Genomic DNA, 15,586 nt, shown 5'->3' with positions numbered 1-15,586 from the left:
CATACATGCCACAGACACATAATTGGGTGAACCTTTTCAGATTGTGACTCAGCTTTGCTAAAGTCCCCAATTAGAGGTGTCCAGGGTTCTTAAGCACACTCTTTTTGCCTTGGATCACAACTTTCTTTCTTTCTTTTTCTTTCTTTTTCTCTTTCTTTTTCTTTCTCTCTTTTTTTTCGAAATTGTTTTTTTTTTGCTTTTTCTTGCTTCAAGAATCATTTTTATGATTTTTCAGATCCTCAGTAACATGTCTCCTTTTTCATCATTCTTTCAAGAGCCAACATTCATGAACCACAAATTCAAAAGACATATGCACTATTTAAGCATACATTCAGAAAACAAAAGTATTGCCACCACATCAAAATAATTAAACTGTTATAAAATTCAAAATTCATGCAATTCTTTTTCTTTTTCAATTAAGAACATTTTTCATTCAAGAAATGTGATGGATTCATAGGACATTCATAACCTTAAGGCATAGACACTAAGACACTAATGATCACAAGACACAAACACAGATAAACATAAGCACTAAAATTCGAAAAACAGAAAATAAAGAACAAGGAGATTAAAGAACGGGTCCACCTTAGTGATGGCGGCTCTTTCTTCCTCTTGAAGATCCTATGGAGTGCTTGAGCTCCTCAATATCTCTTCCTTGTCTTTGTTGCTCCTCTCTCATGATTCTTTGATCTTCTTTAATTTCATGGAGTGTTCTTGATGCTCCACCCTTAGTTGTCCCATGTTGGAACTCAATTCTCCTAGGGAGGTGTTTAGTTGCTCCCAATAGTTTTGTGGAGGAAAGTGCATCCCTTGAGGCATCTCAGGGATCTCATGATGAGTGGGGTCTCTTGTGTGCTCCATCCTCTTCTTAGTGATGGGCTTGTCCTCATCAATAGGGGTGTCTCCCTCTATGTCAACTCCAACTGAATAACAGAGGTGACAAATGAGATGAGGGAAGGCTAACCTTGCCAAGGTAGAGGACTTGTCCGCCACCTTATAAAGCTCTTGAGCTATAACCTCATGAACTTCTATTTCTTCTCCAATCATGATGCTATGAATCATGATAGCCCGGTCTATGGTAACTTCGGACCGGTTGCTAGTGGGAATGATTGAGCGTTGGATAAACTCCAACCATCCTCTAGCCACGGGTTTGAGGTCATGCCTTCTCAATTGAACCGGCTTCCCTCTTGAATCTCTCTTCCATTGGGCGCCCTCTTCACAAATAACTGTGAGGACTTGGTCCAACCTTTGATCAAAGTTGACCCTTCTAGTGTAAGGATGTTCATCTCCTTGCATCATGGGCAAATTGAATGCCAACCTTACACTTTCCGGACTAAAATCCAAGTATTTCCCCCGAACCATAGTAAGATAATTCTTTGGATCCGGGTTCACACTTTGATCATGGTTCTTGGTGATCCATGCATTGGCATAGAACTCTTGAACCATTAAGATTCCGACTTGTTGAATGGGGTTGGTAAGAACTTCCCAACCTCTTCTTCGGATCTCTTGTCGGATCTCCGGATATTCACCCTTTTTGAGTGAAAAAGGGACCTCGGGGATCACCTTCTTCAAGGCCACAACTTCATAGAAGTGGTCTTGATGCACCCTTGAGATGAATCTCTCCATCTCCCATGACTCGGAGGTGGAAGCTTTTGCTTTCCCTTTCCTCTTTCTAGAGGTTTCTCCGGCCTTGGATGCCATAAATGGTTATGGAAAAACAAAAAGCAATGCTTTTACCACACCAAACTTAAAACGTTTGCTCGTCCTCGAGCAAAAGAAGGAAGAAGAGAGTAGAAGAAGAAGAAATGAGGAAGAAGGGAATGGCGTTGTGTTCGGCCAAAAGGGGGAGAAGTGGTGTGTATGTTGTGGGAAAATGAAGGAATGAAGGAGGGTTTATATAGGAGTGGGGGAAGGGTAGGATTCGGTCAATTGAGGGTGGGTTTGGGTGGGAAAGTGGTTTGAATTTGAATGGTGGGGTAGGTGGGGTTTTATGAAGGATGGATGTGAGTGGTGAAGAGAAAGATGGAATTTGATAGGTGAAGGGTTTTTGGGGAAGAGGGGTTGAGGTGATTGGTGAATGGGTGAAGAAGAGAGAGAGTGGTGGGGTAGGTGGGGATTCTGTGGGGTCCACAGATCCTGAGGTGTCAAGGAAAAGTCATCCCTGCACCAAATGGCAAACAAAATCTCGTTTTGTGCCAATTCTGGCGTTAAACGCCGGGCTGGTGCCCATTTCTGGCGTTTAACGCCAGCTTCTTGCCCTTTTCTGGCATTTAACGCCAGTCTGGTGCCCCTTTCTGGCGTTAAACGCCCAGAATGGTGCCAGACTGGGCGTTAAACGCCCAACAGCTAGCCTCACTGGCGTTTAAACGCCAGTGGGTTCTTCCTCCAGGGTGTGCTGTTTTTCTTTCTGTTTTTCATTCTGTTTTTGCTTTTTTCATTGATTTTGTGACTTCTCATGATCATCAACCTACAAAAGACATAAAATAACAAAGGAAAATAGTCAAAATATAATATTGGGTTGCCTCCCAACAAGCGCTTCTTTAATGTCAGTAGCTTGACAGTGGGCTCTCATGGAGCCTCAGAAATGCTCAGAGCCATGTTGGAACCTCCCAACACCAAACTTAGAGTTTGAATGTGGGGGTTCAACACCAAACTTAGAGTTTGGTTGTGGCCTCCCAACACCAAACTTAGAGTTTGACTGTGGGGGCTCTGTTTGGCTCTGTTTTGAGAGAAGCTCTTCATGCTTCCTCTCCATGGTGACAGAGGGATATCCTTGAGCTTCAAACACAAAGGTTTCTTCATTCACTTGAATGATCAATTCTCCTCTATCAACATCAATCACAGCCCTTGCTGTGGCTAGGAAGGGTCTGCCAAGGATGATGGATTCATCCATGCACTTCCCAGTCTCTAGGACTATGAAATCAGTAGGGATGTAATGGTCTTCAACTTTTACCAGAACATCCTCTACAAGTCCATAGGCTTGTTTTCTTGAATTGTCTGCCATCTCTAGTGAGATTTTTGCAGCTTGCACCTCAAAGATCCTTAACTTCTCCATTACAGAGAGAGGCATGAGGTTTACACTTGACCCTAAGTCACACAAGGCCTTCTTGAAGGTCATGGTGCCTATGGTACAAGGTATTGAAAACTTCCCAGGATCCTGTCTCTTTTGAGGCAGTTTCTGCCTAGACAAGTCATCCAGTTCTTTGGTGAGCAAAGGGGATTCATCCTCCCAAGTCTCATTTCCAAATAACTTGTCATTTAGCTTCATGATTGCTCCAAGGTATTTAGCAACTTGCTCTTCAGTGACATACTCATCCTCTTCAGAGGAAGAATACTCATCAGAGCTCATGAATGGCAGAAGTAAGTCCAATGGAATCTCTATGGTCTCATTTTGAGCCTCAGATTCCCATGGTTCCTCATTGGGGAACTCATTGGAGGCCAGTGGACGTCCATTGAGGTCTTCCTCAGTGGCGTTCACTGCCTCTCCTTCCTCCCAAAATTCGGCCATGTTGATGGCCTTGCACTCTCCTTTTGGATTTTCTTCTGTATTGCTTGGGAGAGTACTAGGGGGGAGTTCAGTAATTCTCTTGCTTAGCTGACCCACTTGTGCCTCCAAGTTTCTAATGGAGGACCTTGTTTCAGTCATGAAACTTTGAGTGGTTTTGATTAGATCAGAGACCATGGTTGCTAAGTCAGAGGTATTCTGCTTAGAACTCTCTGTCTGTTGCTGAGAAGATGATGGAAAAGGCTTGCTATTGCTAAACCTGTTTCTTCCACCATTATTGTTGTTGAAACCTTGTTGAGGTCTCTGTTGATCCTTCCATGAGAAATTTGGATGATTTCTCCATGAAGGATTATAGGTGTTTCCATAGGGTTCTCCCATGTAATTCACCTCTTCCATTGAAGGGTTCTCAGGATCATAAGCTTCTTCCTCAGATGAAGCTTCCTTAGTACTGCTTGGTGCATTTTGCATTCCAGACAGACTTTGAGAAATCATATTGACTTGTTGGGTCAATATTTTGTTCTGAGCCAATATGGCATTCAGAGTGTCAATCTCAAGAACTCCTTTCTTCTGACTAGTCCCATTGTTCACAGGATTTCTTTCAGAAGTGTACATGAATTGGTTATTTGCAACCATTTCAATCAGCTCTTGAGCTTCTGTAGGCGTCTTCTTCAGATGAAGAGAGCCTCCAGCAGAGCTATCCAAAGACATTTTGGATAGTTCAGAGAGACCATCATAGAAAATACCTATGATGCTCCATTCAGAAAGCATATCAGAAGGACACTTTCTGATTAATTGTTTGTATCTTTCCCAGGCTTCATAGAGGGATTCTCCTTCCTTCTGTCTGAAGGTTTGGACTTCCACTCTAAGCTTACTCAATTTTTGAGGTGGAAAGAACTTTGCCAAGAAGGCATTGACTAGCTTTTCCCAAGAGTCCAGACTTTCTTTAGGTTGAGAGTCCAACCATGTTCTAGCTCTGTCTCTTACAGCAAAAGGGAATAGCATAAGTCTGTAGACCTCAGGGTCAACCCCATTAGTCTTGACAGTGTCACAGATTTGTAAGAATTCAGCTAAGAACTGATGAGGATCTTCCAATGGAAGTCCATGGAACTTGCAATTCTGTTGCATTAGAGAAACTAATTGAGGCTTAAGCTCAAAGTTGTTTGCTTCAATGGCAGGGATAGAGATGCTTCTCCCATAGAAGTCAGGAGTAGGTGCAGTAAAGTCACCAGCACCTTCCTTGCATTGTTGGCATTGTTGTTGTTTTCGGCTGCCATGTGTTCTTCTTCTTTGAAGAAATCGGTTAGGTCCTCTACAGAGAATTGTGCCTTAGCTTCTCTTAGCTTTCTCTTCAAGGTCCTTTCAGGTTCAGGATCAGCCTCAACAAGAATGCCTTTGTCTCTGCTCCTGCTCATATGAAAGAGAAGAGAACAAGAAAATGTGGAATCCTCTATGTCACTGTATAGAGATTCCTTTAGGTGTCAGAGGAAAAGAAGAGTAGAAGATAGAAGTAGAAAATTCGAACTTATCAAAGAAGATGGAGTTCGAATTTTGCATTAAGGAATAATGTTAGTCCATAAATAAAAGGATGTGAGAAGAAGGGAAGTAATTTTCGAAAATTGAGTGAAAGATTTTGAAAACATTTTGAAAAACACTAATCAATTTTCGAAAATGAGTGGAAAAGAAATCAAGTGATTTTTGAAAAAGATTTTGAAATTAGAAATCAAAGAGATTTGATTGAAAACTATTTTGAAAAGGATGTGGTTAAGAAGATATGATTAGTTTTAAAAAAAATGTGATTGAGAAGATATGATTTGAAAAACATTTTAAAAAAGATTTGATTTTTTTTTTAAAAATTAAAAACTTGGCTAACAAGAAAAGATATGATTCAAACATTAAACCTTTCTCAACAGAAAAGGCAACATACTTGAAATGTTGAATCAAATCATTAATTGATAACAAATATCTTTGAAAATAGAAAGAAATTGATTTTGAAAACATATGATTGAAAAGATATGATTTGAAAAAGATTTGATTTTGAAAAACTTTGAAAACTTGGAAAAAATTTGCATTGAAAACAGAATCTTCCCTCTTGTGCCATCCTGGCGTTAAACGCCCAGAATGGTGCACATTCTGGCGTTTAACGCCCAAAACTATACCCTTTTGGGCGTTAAACGCCCAACCAGGTACCCTGGCTGGCGTTTAAACGCCGGTCTGTCCTTCTTCACTGGGCGTTTTGAACGCCCAGCTTTTTCTGTGTAATTCCTCTGCTGTATGTTTTGAATCTTCAATTCTCTGTATTATTGACTTGAGAAGACACAAATTAAAAATATTTTTGGATTTTTAATAATAAGAAAAAATCAAAATGCAACAAGAATCAAATAACAATGCAAGCAAGACACCAAACTTAGCAGTTTGTATACTATTGACACTAATGAGAATGCATATGAGACACATAAACACTCAAGTCAAGAGAATTCAAAGATCAGAGTAAGAAATCATCAAGAATTATTTGAAGATCCTTAAGACACATGAATGAATGCATGCAATTGACACCAAACTTAAAATGAAACACTAGACTCAAACAAGAAACACACAATATTTTTGGATTTTATAATTTTGTAATTTTTTTTTGTGTTTTTCGAAAATTAAGTGGAAAAAGATATCAAAATTCTTAATGAGAATTCCAGGAATCAGTGCAATGCTAGTCTAAGACTCCGGTCCAGGAATTAGACATGGCTTCACAGCCAGCCAAGCTTTCAAAGAAAGCTTCGGTCCAAAACACTAGACATGGCCAATGGCCAACCAAGCCTTAGGAGATCACTGCTCCAAAAGCAAGATTGATAGAAATCAACAAGCTCTTGTGATGATAAGTTGAAACCTCAGTCCAATGAAATTAGACATGGTCTCTCAGCCAGCCAGACTTCAACAAATCATCATGAAACTCTAGAATTCATCTTCAAGAATTCCGAAAAAAAATACCTAATCTAAGCAACAAGATGAACCGTCAGTTGTCCAAACTCAACAATCCCCGGCAACGGCGCCAAAAACTTGGTGCACGAAATTGTGATCAATACTTTTCACAACTCAAATAATCCCCGGTAATGAATCCAAAAGCTTGGTATTCAACACCATGGCATAAACACAACTTCGCACAACTAACCAGCAAGTGTACTGGGTCGTCCAAGTAATAAACCTTACGCGAGTAAGGGTCGATCCCACAGAGATTGTTGGTATGAAGCAAGCTATGGTCACCTTGTAAATCTTAGTCAGGCAAACTCAAATGGGTATGGTGATAAACGCATAAAACATAAAGATAAAGATAGAGATACTTATGTAATTCATTGGTAGGAACTTCAGATAAGCGTATGAAGATGCCTTCCCTTCCGTCTCTCTGCTTTCCTACTGTCTTCATCCAATCCTTCTTCCTCCTTTCCATGGCAAGCTTAAGCAAGGGTTTCACCGTTGTCAGTGGCTACCTCCCATCCTCTCAGTGGAAATGTTCAACGCACCCTGTCACGGCACGGCTATCCATCTGTCGGTTCTCGATCAGGCCGGAATAGAATCCAGTGATTCTTTTGTGTCTGTCACTAACGCCCCGCCCTCAGGAGTTTGAAGCACGTCACAGTCATTCAGTCATTGAATCCTACTCAGAATACCACAGACAAGGTTAGACCTTCCGGATTCTCTTGAATGCCGCCATCAATTCTAGCCTATACCACGAAGACTCTGATCTCACGGAATGGCTGGCTCGGTTGTCAGGCGAGCACTCGGTTGTCAGGCGATCAACCATGCATCGTGTATCAGGAATCCAAGAGATATTCACCCAATCGAAGGTAGAACGGAGGTGGTTGTCAGTCACACGTTCATAGGTGAGAATGATGATGAGTGTCACGGATCATCACATTCATCAAGTTGAAGAACAAGTGATATCTTAGAACAAGAACAAGCGGAATTGAATAGAAGAACAATAGTAATTGCATTAATACTCGAGGTACAGCAAAGCTCCACACCTTAATCTATGGTGTGTAGAAACTCCACCGTTGAAAATACATAAGAACAAGGTCTAGGCATGGCCGAATGGCCAGCCTCCCAAAGTGATCAAAAGATCTAAAGATCAAAAGATTCCAAAGATCAGAAGATGAAAATACAATAGTAAAAGGTCCTACTTATAGAGAACTAGTAGCCTAGGGTGTACAGAGATGAGTAAATGACATAAAAATCCACTTCCGGGCCCACTTGGTGTGTGCTTGGGCTGAGCAATGAAGCGTTTTCGTGTAGAGACTCCTCTTGGAGTTAAACGCCAGCTTTAGTGCCAGTTTGGGCGTTTAACTCCCATTTTGGTGCCAGTTCCGGCGTTTAACGCTGGGAATTCTGAGGGTGACTTTGAACGCCGGTTTGGGCCATCAAATCTTGGGCAAAGTATGGACTATCATATGTTGCTGGAAAGCCCAGGATGTCTACTTTCCAACGCCGTTGAGAGCGCGCCAATTGGGCTTCTGTAGCTCCAGAAAATCCGCTTCGAGTGCAGGGAGGTCAGAATCCAACAGCATCTGCAGTCCTTTTTAGTCTCTGAATCAGATTTTTGCTCAGGTCCCTCAATTTCAGCCAGAAAATACCTGAAATCACAGAAAAACACACAAACTCATAGTAAAGTCCAGAAAAGTGAATTTTAACTAAAAACTAATAAAAATATACTAAAAACTAACTAGATCATACTAAAAACATACTAAAAACAATGCCAAAAAGCGTACAAATCATCCGCTCATCAGGAATCCATGCCACTTGAGGAGGTTTAATCTCTCACCTGAAGACAACGGTTGGGCTAAAATAGTGAGAAGATCAATCTCTCCCACTGGAAACACTTCAAAAATCACAATAAAGAGAGCAATTATGATACATTGCATAATCAAAGAAGGAGAAATAAATGTTCCACATCTTATTGCAGACAGCATTCAAGAGATAGCTGAAGACAGTAGTATATCAACTAGACTCGGCCACCCAAGCACTATATTACATCTGTGCAAGAGGGCAGGGGTGCTTTTTGAGGATGAAGACACAGACTGGGTGAAAGAAGGTAAGCCGGTCACCAAGCTAAGAATGGAAAATGTCACTGGCACTCAGAGTGAAAGAAGACCTCAGAGAAGAAAGAGGGGAACATAAATGGAAGAGAGATAAGCTTCTAGCACATTTGATCCAAGCCAAATTTTGAGTGCTATTGAAGGAATGTCTCAGCAATACATGAGGGCTCAAGAGCAGCAAGAAGGGTTCCAGCTAAAAATGATTAAGCAACAAGAGGAGTTCTAGCTGAGAATGATGGATCAACAAAGAGAATTTCAAGCAAGACTACTAGATCAGCACATGAAACAATCTAATCAATTCCAAGAGTCTTTCAACAAAGTATCTCAACAACAAGATCAGCTTGAAAGATACCTCCAAAACTTGTTGCACTGGAACAATATATATCATACAGTTGGAGAGGCAAGGCATGTGGATAGGGTTGAATTTGATATAGACACTCAAGCCAAGCTCAACTACCTAACTGCCAGCATGCCTATATTAAATCGGGAGATCCAACCATACCATAAGTCACTGAGCTAGGAGCGGCACAAGTGGCAAGAGCAAAAAGAAATTAGGAGAGAATGAAGCAAATATTGATGGATGCCGGACTTTGGAATGAAGAAGAGCAGTCTGGAAAACAAAAAGAGGAAATAAGGAGGAAGAAGAAACAGGAGCCAAAGAATAAAGAGAAGAAAGGGGAGTCAAGCAAAGGGAAGGGACACAAAAATTAGAGGTGGTGAAGTCCCTTTCATAGCTTTAAATAAATAAGGAAGATGCATGTTTGAAAAATGATGTGCCTTCTAAGTTTTCATGTTCTGCACTTTTATGATTGGTTGTTTGCTTGTGTGTCGCTCATTTACTTAGAATGTTTGCTTATGGCAAGTCCTTTAAAAATTCAATAAAAGGATTGTTATGAATAAAAACAAAGAAAAGTCTAGCCTAGGAGGAATAGATAAGTCTTATGAACATGGTGGTGCACAGATTGTGGTTATGATTAGATTATGGCGTAAGAAATCAATGAAACTAAGATGCTTGCTTGAGAATTGTTGGTTAGATATGTTGAGACTCTAAAAATGTGATGAACAAAGATCCTTAGCAAGAGAAAAAACAGAGAAAAGAATCAAGAGGAAAAAAAATAAAGGAGCTAGGCATCAATGACTAAACTTTGAATATGTGTCTGTGGTGTTTGTGTTCAAGCACATACTTGGGTTAGTAAATCTGCAGGATGCTTCATCACTTGGTAACTTGAGTTACCAACTCGGGATTATTGATTGAAAACCCAGTGTCAAGAGTAGCCTTGCAACAAAACATTTAGTAACTCAAAGAGGTGCTGGACACCACTATTCAAAGACAAATTCAAGTTACATGCCTGGAGTATGAATGTGTTGAGGAATGAGGCTTGAGTAAGTAAATCGGAAGGGGTGTTAGAACACCTAACAACTTAAACAAACTGGTTTGGGATTGTTGATTGAAAGCTTAAGATAAAAAGCTGCCTCAAGACAAGACACTAAGCTCAAATGAAATAAGAAAGCTCTAAAAGAAGTAAAAAAATAAGTTGAGGATGATATAATAGTGCAATAAGAAAGGAGTCTCACAGAATCAACCAGGTAGTATTTGAACAAGCATCTCATGCAGAAAACTCATATAAGTTTAGGAGCCATGTCTAATTGAATTAAACAAAGAAACCCCATTGAGTAGGATGATGCTAGACCCCTAAGTAGAGACTTCTTCTGTGTTGTTTCTTTCAATCCTTGCATTTCAGTTATTGTCAAAACTCTTTTATCTTTTTCTTGAGAACAAGCAACATTACAAGTTTGGTATTGTAAAGCATTTGCATCTTAGCTAGTTTAGATGGTCAGTTTAATTAATTTCATCTCAATTTAATACATTTTAGTTGAAAGAAACAAGTACTTAGATGGATTCTCTCATCATACTTTGGTATGTTAAGAACTAAGTGAATTCTGCTCAATTTCATGCAAAACAACTCAAGAAAAGTATAAATGAGTAAGTTATCTAAAATTAGTTGCTCAAGAGACAGAGCTTTGATGGATTGCTATTTCTTTGTGACCAAGAACAAGAAGGAGAGCGCCTTTGGCGCAGCGTTCATACAAAGAGAGCTCAAACACTTCACCAGCCCAGGATAGTGCAACGCTCATTTGAAGAGCGCTACGTTCTCCTGCATAGCACCATTCATAACCAAGATAGCGCCTTTGGCGCTACGCTCGCTTTCAAGAACACTCTATGCTTGGGTGCGTACGCACGACCCAGTGTGCGTACGCACAGGAGGAGTGCCTTTGGAGCTACGTTCTTCACCCAAGAGCACCTGAGATAATTCTCTAAGTTGGGTTTGAAAAATTGTTTGGGTACATACGCACAATCCAGTGTGCGTACGCACAGGAGTTAGGAAAGCGCCAACGCTGGAAAGTGCTACGTTTTCCTGGGAGCAGCATATTCCAAACACTGTACCAACTAAAAGTGAAAAAAAGCCCACTTTGAGCAACTTGCAAGTACACTTGAAGAAGCCACTGAACTAGTATAAATAGGGGGCACCTTGAATCATTGGGGACGACTTTTAGATCTTCTTTTTCAGCTTCTTTCTCTTTTAGATCTTTTCGGTACTTTTGCTCTTTTGGAATTTTACTTTCTGCTCAGACTCTACATCACTTTTTAATTTCACTTTTGTTAGCAGCTTTCTTTTCTCTTACTTTTTTATGCTTAGTTTAATTTCTAGTTTTGAATTTCTGTTTATACCTGGAGCTATGAGTCACTAAACCCCATTTTCACTAGAGGGAGGAGCTCTGTTGGTTTTAATGAATTAATACTTCTTCTTTTCTTCTCAATTCAAGTTGATTTATCTAAAAGGAAACTCTTGTGCTTCATAGATTCAATTACTATCGTGAGAGGGATTAAATCTACTTGAATTGTGTGATGAACTTGAGAAAGGAGTCATAGAATTCAATTTGGGGTTTATCCTCTCATGATTCTCTTGATTGACATATTCTGAGTTGGTATGTGAGATGTAACCACCCTGAATTGAGATCCTGAGAGTTGTGTGGCATTTGGGATTAGCAATTGATCTTCACCTCTTCTCATGAGCAATTAGATCAATATATTGACCATTGTTTGTGACAAGAGAAATTGAATCACCAAGAGATTGGGATCCAATTATTCACAATCCGCCATAAATCTGTTCACATGATTGAGAAGGAATTGATCACCAATAATTCATGAGAAATCAACATCTCTGATCCCTATTGATCTCAACCGTCCCAAGTTTTCACTTCAAGTTCTTTTAAGTTTCTAATCACCCAATACCCAATTTCCCTGTTTCATTCCTGTAATTTATAATTCCAGTCATTTACATTTTAGCTTTTACATTCTTGCAATCTACACTTCTGCTATTTAAATTTCAGTTCTTACTTTCTATCACTTTAAGTTTTTACTATTACATCTCCAGTCATTTAATTCATTCTCTTTTACTTTCAGTCATTTCAATTTCCTGTCAATTATATTTCTGCACTTTACTTTCATGTTGAATATATTGAGAAATCACAAATTGTTTGCCTAAATAGAACACCATCTAACTTAAATTGCTTAATCCACTAATCTCCGTGGGATCAACCTCACTCTTGTGAGTATTACTACTTGATACGACCTGGTATACTTGCCGGTAATTACGTGAAATTAAATTTTTCCATACCAAATTTTTGGCGCCGTTGCCGGGGATTGGTAAAGATTAACAATGATTAAGTTAGTGGTAGTCTAGATTAGGCATTTTTCTTTCATTTTTTTAAAGCACATTAACTGTTTGACACTTTGTGTCATTCTAACCCTCTAACAACACTCTGAAATAAAGACAAAGATTAAAAAAGAAAAGAAAATGTTTTGAAAATTTTTTGAAAAGAAAACAAAAGACACAAAACAAAATAGTAAAAAGTACCTAATCTAAGCAACAAGATAATCCGATAGTTTGTCAAATCCGAACGATCCCCGACAACGGCGCCAAACACTTGGTGCATGAAATCAACTCTGCAATATTTGCACAGATAGACCGGCAAGTATACCGGGTCGTCCAAGTAATACCTCGGGTGAGTAAGGGTGGATCCTACGGAGATTTTTGGTTTGAGTAAGTAATGGCTATCTTGCAGATCTTAGTCAGGCGATTCAAAAAGTGGATAGTTGTCACAGAAAATGCATAAAATTGATAAATAAATAAAACGTTACTAGATAAGTGTGAAATCAATGATGATAGGATGGTTAAGGCTTCGGAGATGCTTCTTCCTTCTGGATCAACTTTTCTCACCATCTATTCTAACTTCTGATTGATTCATTCCATGGCAGGTTGTAAATGATTAATGTTGGGTCAGCAGTCATTAATCTCCTATGCTTCAGATCAAATGCTAGGTCAACGGTCATCCAATTAGAACAGGGGTGAAGCTCCTGCAGTCCATTCCCTTGGTGATCCTACTCAAAACGCCACAGACAAGGTCGGATCTTCTGGATCAGAGAATGCTGCGTCTTGGTTCTAGCCTATACCACAACATACCTCGGCTGAACTGATGTCACGAGAAGTCCCCAACGAAGTCGTAGATTAGCCGTCAAAGAGATATATAATCAAGCTTGTGGTTCAGTACTATCCCGTCAAGGACTCGCAAGAACCCATGTGAATAGAGATGATGGTCAAGTTACACTCCTAATTCATTAAGATGAAGAATGATGAGCGGATAATTTATACGCTTTTTGGCATTGTTTTTACATAGTTTTTAGTATGATTTAGTTAGTTTTTAGTATATTTTTATTAGTTTTTAAACAAAATTCACATTTCTGGACTTTACTATGAGTTTGTGTATTTTTCTATGATTTCAGGTATTTTCTGGCTGAAATTGAGGGACCTGAGCAAAAATCTGATTCAGAGGCTAAAAAAAGACTGCTCATGCTGTTGGATTCTGACCTCCCTTCACTCGAAATGGAATTTTTGGAGCTACAGAAGTCCAAATGGAAGGCTCTCAATTGAGTTGGAAAGTAGACATCCAGGGCTTTCCAGCAATATGTAATAGTTCACACTTTGCCCGAGTTTAGATGACACAAACTGGCGTTCAACGCTAGCTTTCTGCCCTATTCTGGCGTTAAACCCCAGAAACAAGTTGCAAGCTAGAGTCAAACGCCAGAAACAAGTTACAAACTAGCGTTTAACTCCAAAGAAGGCCACTACATGTGGAAGCTTCAATGCTCAGCCCAAGCACACACCAAGTGGACCGGAAGTGGATTTCTGCATCATTTACTTGTTTCTGTAACCCTAGTAACTAGTTTAGTATAAATAGAACTTTTTACTATTGTATTAGGGATCTTTGGATGAGCTTTTAGAACATCTTTTGATCTCTTGATCACATTTTGGAGGCCGGCCATTCGGCCATGCCTACCCCATTTTCACTTATGTATTTTCAATGGTGGAGTTTCTACACACCATAGATTAAGGTGTGGAGCTCTGCTGTCCCTCGAGTATTAATGCAAAGTACTATTGTTCTTCTATTCAATTCATGCTTATTCTTATTCTAAGATATTCATTTGCACACAAGAACATTATGAATGTGATGATTATGTGACACTCATCACCATTCTCACTTATGAACGAGTGATTGACAACCACTTCCGTTCTACATGAAAACAAGCTTGAATGTATATCTCTTGGGTTTCTAATCAACGATTCACATCGACTTCCCTCTGAAAATGGGGCATCTGAACCCGAGATTAGAATCTTCGTGGTATAGGCTAGAATCATTTGGCAGCATTCCATAGATCCAGAAAGTCTAAGCCTTGTCTGTGGCATTCCGAGTAGGATCTGGGAAGGGATGACTGTGACGAGCTTCAAATTCGTGACTGTAGGGCGTGGTGACAGACATAAAAGGATAGTAAATCCTATTCATACACGATTGAGAACCAACAGCTGATTAGCCATACGATATCTGTTCATGGTATTTTTCATCTGAGACGAGAAATCTGACAGTTGATTAGTCATACAGAAACCGTAGAGGACCATTTTCACTGAGAGGACGGGAAGTAGCCATTGACAATGGTGACACCCAACAAACAGCTTGCCATAGAAAGGAGTATGAAGGATTGGATGAAGGTAGTAGGAAAGCAAAAATTCAGAAGGAACAACGCATCTCCATACGCTTATCTGAAATTCCCACCAATGAATTGCATAAGTATCTCTATCTTTATTTTATGTTTTACTTATATTTTAATTATCAAAACTCTATAACCATTTGAATCCGCCAGAATGATATTTACAAGGTGACCATAGCTTGCTTCAAGCCGACAATCTTCGTGGGATCGACCGTTACTCACGTAAGGTTTATTACTTGGACGACCCAGTGCACTTGCTGGTTAGTTGTGCGAAGTTATGAAAAAGAGTTGAGATTACAATTGTGCGTACCAAGTTGTTAGCGCCATTGAGATCACAATTTCATGCACCAAAGAACTAAGATACATCTTAGAATGGAATCAAGCATATATTGAAATAGAATAGTGATATTATTAACCCATAAGAATCAGCAGAACTCCTAACCTTAACCTAGGAGGTTAGTGACTTATACTGTACATAGAATAGTTTTCGAATGTAAAAGTAGGGGAAGAAGATCAGCGGTCAAAGATCCTAAACATGGGTGATCTTCTCCTATATATACTAATCTAATAACTAAGAATTGCATAAATAAGATAAACTAGTCTAGTAGTGCAAAAATCCACTTTCCAGGCCCACTTGGTGAGTGTTTGGGTTGAGCTTGAGTGAAGCCATGAGTTAGTACTCCCCCTGGGGCATTGGACACCAGCTTTGGACTCCTAAATGGGTGTTGGACGCCAGCTGCTCCCTTTTGGGTGTTGGACGCCAGGAATGGGATTGGTGGCTAGTATTGAATGCCGGTTTTGAGCCTTTATTTCCAAAAAAAAGTATAAACTATTATTTATTTCTGAAAAGCCATGGATGTTAGCTTTTCATATCCGTTGGGAGCGCGCCATTTAGAC

At 39.7% G+C, this 15,586-nt stretch overlaps 1 non-coding gene across 1 annotated transcript; it reads left to right on the top strand.

Moving 5' to 3' along the window:
- The first annotated feature begins 4,267 nt into the window (after nt 1-4,267).
- Nucleotides 4,268-4,375, top strand: LOC112804976 (small nucleolar RNA R71). The gene has a single exon (XR_003203592.1). It is a non-coding gene; the product is annotated as a small nucleolar RNA R71 (small nucleolar RNA).
- Nucleotides 4,376-15,586: the final 11,211 nt, after the last annotated feature.

Source organism: Arachis hypogaea, chromosome 5 (assembly GCF_003086295.3).
Source record: "Arachis hypogaea cultivar Tifrunner chromosome 5, arahy.Tifrunner.gnm2.J5K5, whole genome shotgun sequence".
Lineage (NCBI taxonomy): Eukaryota > Viridiplantae > Streptophyta > Magnoliopsida > Fabales > Fabaceae > Arachis > Arachis hypogaea.
This window is presented reverse-complemented; position numbering and strand designations above follow the sequence as displayed.